At 46.1% G+C, this 6,311-nt stretch overlaps 1 pseudogene; it reads left to right on the top strand.

Annotated features, from left to right (window-relative positions):
* The first annotated feature begins 3,026 nt into the window (after positions 1-3,026).
* Positions 3,027-4,995, top strand: LOC119034616 (drebrin-like; annotated as a pseudogene).
* The last annotated feature ends 1,316 nt before the right edge of the window (positions 4,996-6,311 follow it).

Genomic DNA, 6,311 nt, shown 5'->3' with positions numbered 1-6,311 from the left:
TCCTTCCCATCACTATTGGTTCCCTGTACATTTTTCTTTATTTCACTTAGCATAGCCATCATTTTTTCATCTAATTTGCAACCAGATTCAACCAATTCTGTGAGCATTCGGATTACTAGTGTTTTGAACTGTGCATCTGATAGGTTGACTATCTCTTCGTTGCTTAGTTGTAATTTTTTTGGAGCTTTGATCTGTTCTTTCATTTGGGCCATTTTGTTTGTCTTCGTGGGCCTATTACTACTAAGGGGTGGAGCCTTAGCTGTTCATCAAGGTGGGCAACCTGCGTGGCTGCCTTGTGAATCTGTATGTGGGGAAGGGGTCTGAGAGGGAGCAATGGCACTTGCTCCACTCTTCATTGGATTTCAGTCACTTTCCCCACTACCCATGAGCAAAGTGGGCTCTTCTGGTGCTCACTCCTGTGTGGGTGAGCTTGTGTATGTTCTAACACCCTGTGCGGCTCTCCAACAAACTCTCCTGTGAGGCTGAGAGTTTCTCTTGCTGCCGCTTCTATCCCCACAGGTGTTTCCAATCGGTGGTTTGAGATTTTATTCCCTTGCGCTGGAGCTCTGTGTTGCACAGTCTGTTTTGCTCCCCAGTTCCTCCCAGTTTATCCACATGCAATGTGGGACCACCTGCTCCACCAACCGCCACCTCGCCACTTCAGCCAGCTGCTGCCTTGCCAGCCAGCTGCAGTCTTATCCAGCCTGTTCCACAATCTGCCACCTCTTTGGGTCCACCAGCTGAAGCCTTGCTGAGAGTCTTCTATGCCCGGCTTCCCATCTCCACCCCTCCTACCGATCTGGATAAATATGTCTTCTTTAACTACTTGGTTGTCAGACTTCCATACAGTTCAATTTTCTGTCAGTTCTGGTTGTGTTTTTTTTTTAAATTGTTGTTGTATTTCTTTTGGTTGTGCAAGTAGTCATAGTATATCTGCCTATGCCTCCAGAACTCTTTATTTCTACTTTTTGTCTAAGTACAGTTGCCTCCATTTCCCTACTGCCACTCCCCCTGCCCCGCCCATTCCCACCTGCCACCTTAGATTTTACTCCTCTTTGGCTTTGTCCATGTGTCCTTTATATATATTCCTTGACTTGACCCTTCCCTTTTATTCCTCATTATCTCCTTCCCTCACCCCCTTTGGTTACTGTCAGCTTGTTCTTTATTTTAATGTCTCTGGTTATATTTTGCTTGCTTATTTGTTTTGTTGATTAGGTTCCATTTATGGGTGAGATCTTTGGTATTTGTCTTTTACCTCCTGGCCTACTATACTTAGTATAATTCTCTCCAGTTCCATACATGTTGTCATGAAACAAAGGAGCTCCTTTCTTTGTGCTGTGTAGTAATCCATTGTGTAAATGTACCACAGTTTTCTTTTCATTTCTTTTTTATTGTTGTTCAAGTATAATTGTCTCCATTTTTATCCCACCATACCCCACTGCCCAACCCATCCCCACCTCCCACCCTTGAACCTACCCCCTTTGGCTTGGCTTTGTCCATGTGTCCTTTATACATGTTCCTTGTTGGTCATTATCCCCTACTATCCCTCTCCTCCCTCCTCTCTGGTCACTGTCTGTTCTTTATTTCAATGTCTCTGGTTGTATTTTGCTTGCTTTCTTGTTTTGTTGATTAGGTTCCACTTTTAGGTGAGATTATATGGTATTTCTCTTTTACACCAGGCTTATTTCACTTAGCATAATGCTTTCCAGTTTTATCCATGCTGTTGTGAAGGGTAGGAGCTCTTTCTTTCTTTCTACTGTGTAGAATCCCATTGTGTAAATGCACCCCAGTTTTTTATCCACTCATTTATTGATGGGCACTTAGGTTGCTTCCAGCACTTGGCTATTGTAAATTGTGCTGCTATGAACATTGGGATGCATAGGTTCTTTTGATTGGTGTTTCAGGTTCCTTAGGGTATAATCCCAGCAATTGGATTGCTGGGTCAAAAGGCAGTTCCGTTTTTAGTTTTCAGAGATAATTCCATACTGTTTTCCACAGTGGTTGTACGAGTGTGCATTCCCACCAACAGTGCTCTAGGGTTCCCTTTTTACCACAACGTCTCCAGTACTTGTTTTTTGATTTGTTTATGATGGCCATTGTGACCAGAGTGAAGTGGAAATTCATTGTGGTTTGAATTCGCATCTCTCTGATTGCTAGTGATGCTGAGCATCCTTTTGTATGTTTTGGACCCTTTGTATGTCCTCCTCGGAGAAGTGTCTGTTTATACCCATTGCCCATATTTTAATTGAACTGTTTGTCTTCTGGAGTAGAGTTGTATGAGTCCTTTATATATTTTAGAGATCAAACCTTTGTCTGAGGAACTATTTGCAAATATATTTTTTCATACAATTGCTCCCTTTTCATTTTACTGATATTTTCTTAAGCTGTGCACAAGCTTTTTATTTTGATGAAGGCCTATTTGTTTATTTTGTCCTTTATGTCCCTTGCTCTAGGGCACATATCACTGAAAATATTGCTGTGTGGAATACCTGAGATTTTCCTGCCTATATTCTACTCTGGGACTTTTAAGGTGGCATGACTTATATTTAAATCTTTTATCCACCTTGAGTTTATTTTTGTGCATAGTGTAAGTTGGTGGTCTAGTTACATTTTTTTTGCAAGTAGTTTCCAGATCTCCCAACATCCTTTATTGAATAGGCTACTTTAACTCCATTTTTTCCCTACTGCTTATTTTGTCAAATATTAATTATTTATAGACACTTGGGTTTATTTCTGGACTTTTTGTTCTTTTTCATTGATCCATTTGTCTGTTCTTATTCCAGTACCAGACTGTTTTGATTACTGTGGCCTGATGTATAGCTTGATGTCAGATATTTTGATCTTTATTTTGCTCTTTATCAAGATTGCTGAGGCTCTTCAGGGTCATTTACAGTTCCATATAAATTTTTGAAATGTTTGGCAGAGGCTACAAGGTAGTGGTGGCAGTGACTCACTCCTTCCCATCCCTCCTATTCTGTTCTTCTGTGCTTCAGCCTATTAGGCCTTTTCCTGCCCATAGCTTGGCCAGCATCAGCTTCAGCTGTCACCGCCCGGAGCTGCTGGTGGCCAATGAAAAGGTGACCTGGGAGGAAAGCACAGCCTACTGAGCACTGTACACATATGAGGATGGCTCAGATCACCTCAAGCTTGCAGCATGAGGAGATGGGGGCTTGCAGGAGCTCTCGGGCCACTTTGAGAACCAGAGGTGATGTATGGCTTCTTCAGCATCAAGGACTCCCAGACTGCTCTGCCAAAATATGTGCTCATCACCTGTTCCACAAAGATGTGCCTGGTGCCTGCAAATGTGCTTGTGCCAGCCATGGGGCTAAGGTGGCTGAATTCTTCCAGGGTGTGGATATGATTGTGAATGCCAGCACCGTGGAAGACATCGATGAGGGTGCCATTTGGGCAGCGGGTTTCCCCTGGTGAGGCTCTCCAGCCCTGTGCTGAACTGACTGTGGCTGCGTGAGGATGAGACTGCTGAGCCGGTTGGCATCATCTATCAGAAAACTGATGCGGCTGTGGAGATGAAGTTGATTAACTGTGAGCAGTTCTGGGAGCAAGCTAAGAAGGAGGAAGAGCTGTGGAAGGAGGAGTGGAGGAAAGTCCTGGATGAGAGACTCAGGTTTGAGCAAGAGTGGATGGATCAAGAGTGGCAGGAGCAGAAGGAGAGGGAATGGTGCTACCGAGAGCGGAAACAGCAAATCAAGGAGCACAGGAAGAAACAGCAGACTTTGGAAGCTGATGAGGCCAAGAAGTGGTTGAAGGAGCAGCCTATCTTTTGGTGACCAGCAGCATGAAGAGACAGAGATCAAATGAAGAAGTCAGAATCAGACGTAGAGGAGGCGGTGGCCATTGTGGCCCAGCTGCCTGACAACCCATGGGAGTTCTTCAAGCAGCAGGAACGAGTCCCATTAGCCTCTGCGGGCAGCTGCAATGTGCCCCTGCTCTTTGGCCACCGACCAGGCAGCCACCTGGACAGCCACCGGAGGATGGCACCCACCCCCATACCCACCTGGAATCCATCTAACTCCAGCACAGCCTCCACCCCTGTCTCTGAGCAGATCGAATGGGCCCTGGATGAGGTCGCATCCTTGCAGCCTCCAGCACTGCCACCCCCACAAACCCAAGAGACCCAGGAGCCTGGCCCCCACCTGGATAGCAAAAGGAGCAACAAGGAAGCCAGAGCTTGGCCTCTCAGGCCTGGACTGACCCTGTGAAGGAGCCCCCTTGGGCACCAGAGCCTCCCCACAGTCAAGGCAGCCCCATAGAGGGCTTCATGTTCATGGAAGCTTTTGAGCAGGCCATCCTGGCTGCCCCTCTAGAGCCTGCCATAGCCAACCCCAATGCAGACGACACCTTGGCAGCTGCTGCTGTTGAAACCAACATTGCTGCTGCTGACATTGGTGTTGCCAATATCTCCACCCCTGCCCCTGCTTGTCTCATTTACCTATGGCCTGGCCATGGGGATGGCACCTCCCCACCTCAGGCTGAGCCTAGGTCTCCCACGGTACCTTCAGGTGCTGAGGTCACTCTAGCGGAGGTGCCCCTATTGGATGAAGGGGCTCAGGAACCAGTGGCAACAGGTGAAGTCTGTGCCAACCTCCTCAATTTTGATGAGCTGTCTGAGCTGCCAGTCATCTTCTGTGACTGAGAGGCATAAGTAGAAGGGGAACCCCTGGCTGCCCCCCAGGCCTCAACTCTGCCCTCCACTCTGGAGGAGCTGGATCGGAAGCCTGAGCTGAAGCTGGAGCTAGAGCCTGAGCCCCACCTGCTGACCAATGGAGAGACCACCCGGAAGAAAGGGACTCAGGCCAGTGAGGGGTACTTTGGCAAATCACAGGAGGAGGATAATACAAATCAGAAGATCTGTGTGCAAAGGCTCTGCCTTCTGTGTTCCATAAATCAACATCACCTCCTCCAGAAATTGACATCACCTGCTGGGATACAGACCCAGTCCCTGAAGAGGAACAGAGCCTTGAGAGTGGCAATTAACAGTGTCACCCTCCCTCAGGCTGCCCTTCCCAAGGCCACCCAACTGCTCCCGACTCTGGCCTAATGGCCGGCTGTGCCTGCAGTCGAAGCTGCTCCACCCAGCACCCACTCTGGATTCTGGCCCTGACCCGGGAATTGGCCACTTCCCCACACACAGGGCCTGACTCTTACAGCTTTTTTTTTGTTTGTTTGTTTCTAAGTTGATAGGAGACTTGTACAGTTGACTGGTTTTCCTCTTGTTGGTAGTTGAGACGTTGCAAATTCCACCCCCTCTCTGCCAAGTCCAGACTGTAGCACTCAGTCCTCCCTGCACACTCTGCTGGCGGGGGTGGAGGCCTCACCCTGCTTGGAGCCTGGCAAGCAGGAAGCTCTGGTGGGAAAATTCTCCCCACCTCTTTTCCTAGAGTTTTTTTTTTCTGATTTAAGGCTCTTTTATTTAGAAATCTCAATTGGAAGTCAACTTAGTTCATTGCCTTTTCTAAGCAGTTGATCCAATGAAAGGGGATCCCCTTTATTTATTTATTTATTTTTTTGAAAGTTTTATTTTTTTAAATTTTTTTCTCATTTTTTTATTTAGTTATTTTTTAAGTACAGTTTTTTGTCCATTTCTCCCATCCAAGCCCCCCCGTCCCACACTCCCCGCCTCCCCCCCGACCCCCCCAGCCCTCATCCCTGCATCCCGTACATTTGTTCCCCCAAATCCCTCCCCCCTTCCCCCTTAAATTTCCTTCCCTCTCCCCTCTGGTCACTGCCCACTTGTTCTCTATTTCAGTGTCTTTGTTTTTATTCTGCTTGCTTGTTTATTTTGTTGTTTAGCTTCCTGTTAAAGGTGAAATCATATGGTATTTGTCTTTCAACACCTGACCTATTTCACTCAGCATAATGCTTTCCAGTTCCATCCATGTTGTTGCAAAGGGTAGTAGCTCCTTCTTTCTCTCTGCTGCATAGAATTCCATTGTGTATATGTACCACAATTTTTTGATCCATTTATTTACTGTCGAGTTATTATTTTTTTAAAATAGCACTTTGTATTCTCTGTCCAGGGCTTCAGATATTTTGCATGAATTTGAAAACATGGCAATAAATGGCTTGTATGGGTGGGTGGGGGGTTGAAATGTTTCTTCTATATTTGTGAAGTATCTCATTGGTATTTTAATAGGGATTGTACTGAATCTATGAATTGTCTTGGGTAATATGGACATTTTGATGATGTTAATTCTTCCAATACATGAGCATGGTGTATGCTTCCATTTGTGTCTTTCATACTTCCTTTCTTCAGTGTTGCATAGTTTTCTGAGTACAGGTCTTTTACCTCC

The sequence above is a fragment of the Artibeus jamaicensis genome, unplaced genomic scaffold (assembly GCF_021234435.1).
Source record: "Artibeus jamaicensis isolate MK-2021 breed Jamaican fruit bat unplaced genomic scaffold, CSHL_Jam_final contig_311, whole genome shotgun sequence".
Taxonomy (NCBI): domain Eukaryota; kingdom Metazoa; phylum Chordata; class Mammalia; order Chiroptera; family Phyllostomidae; genus Artibeus; species Artibeus jamaicensis.
The sequence above is the reverse complement of the archived record's forward strand: the minus strand, read 5'-3'. Positions and strand labels throughout refer to the sequence as shown.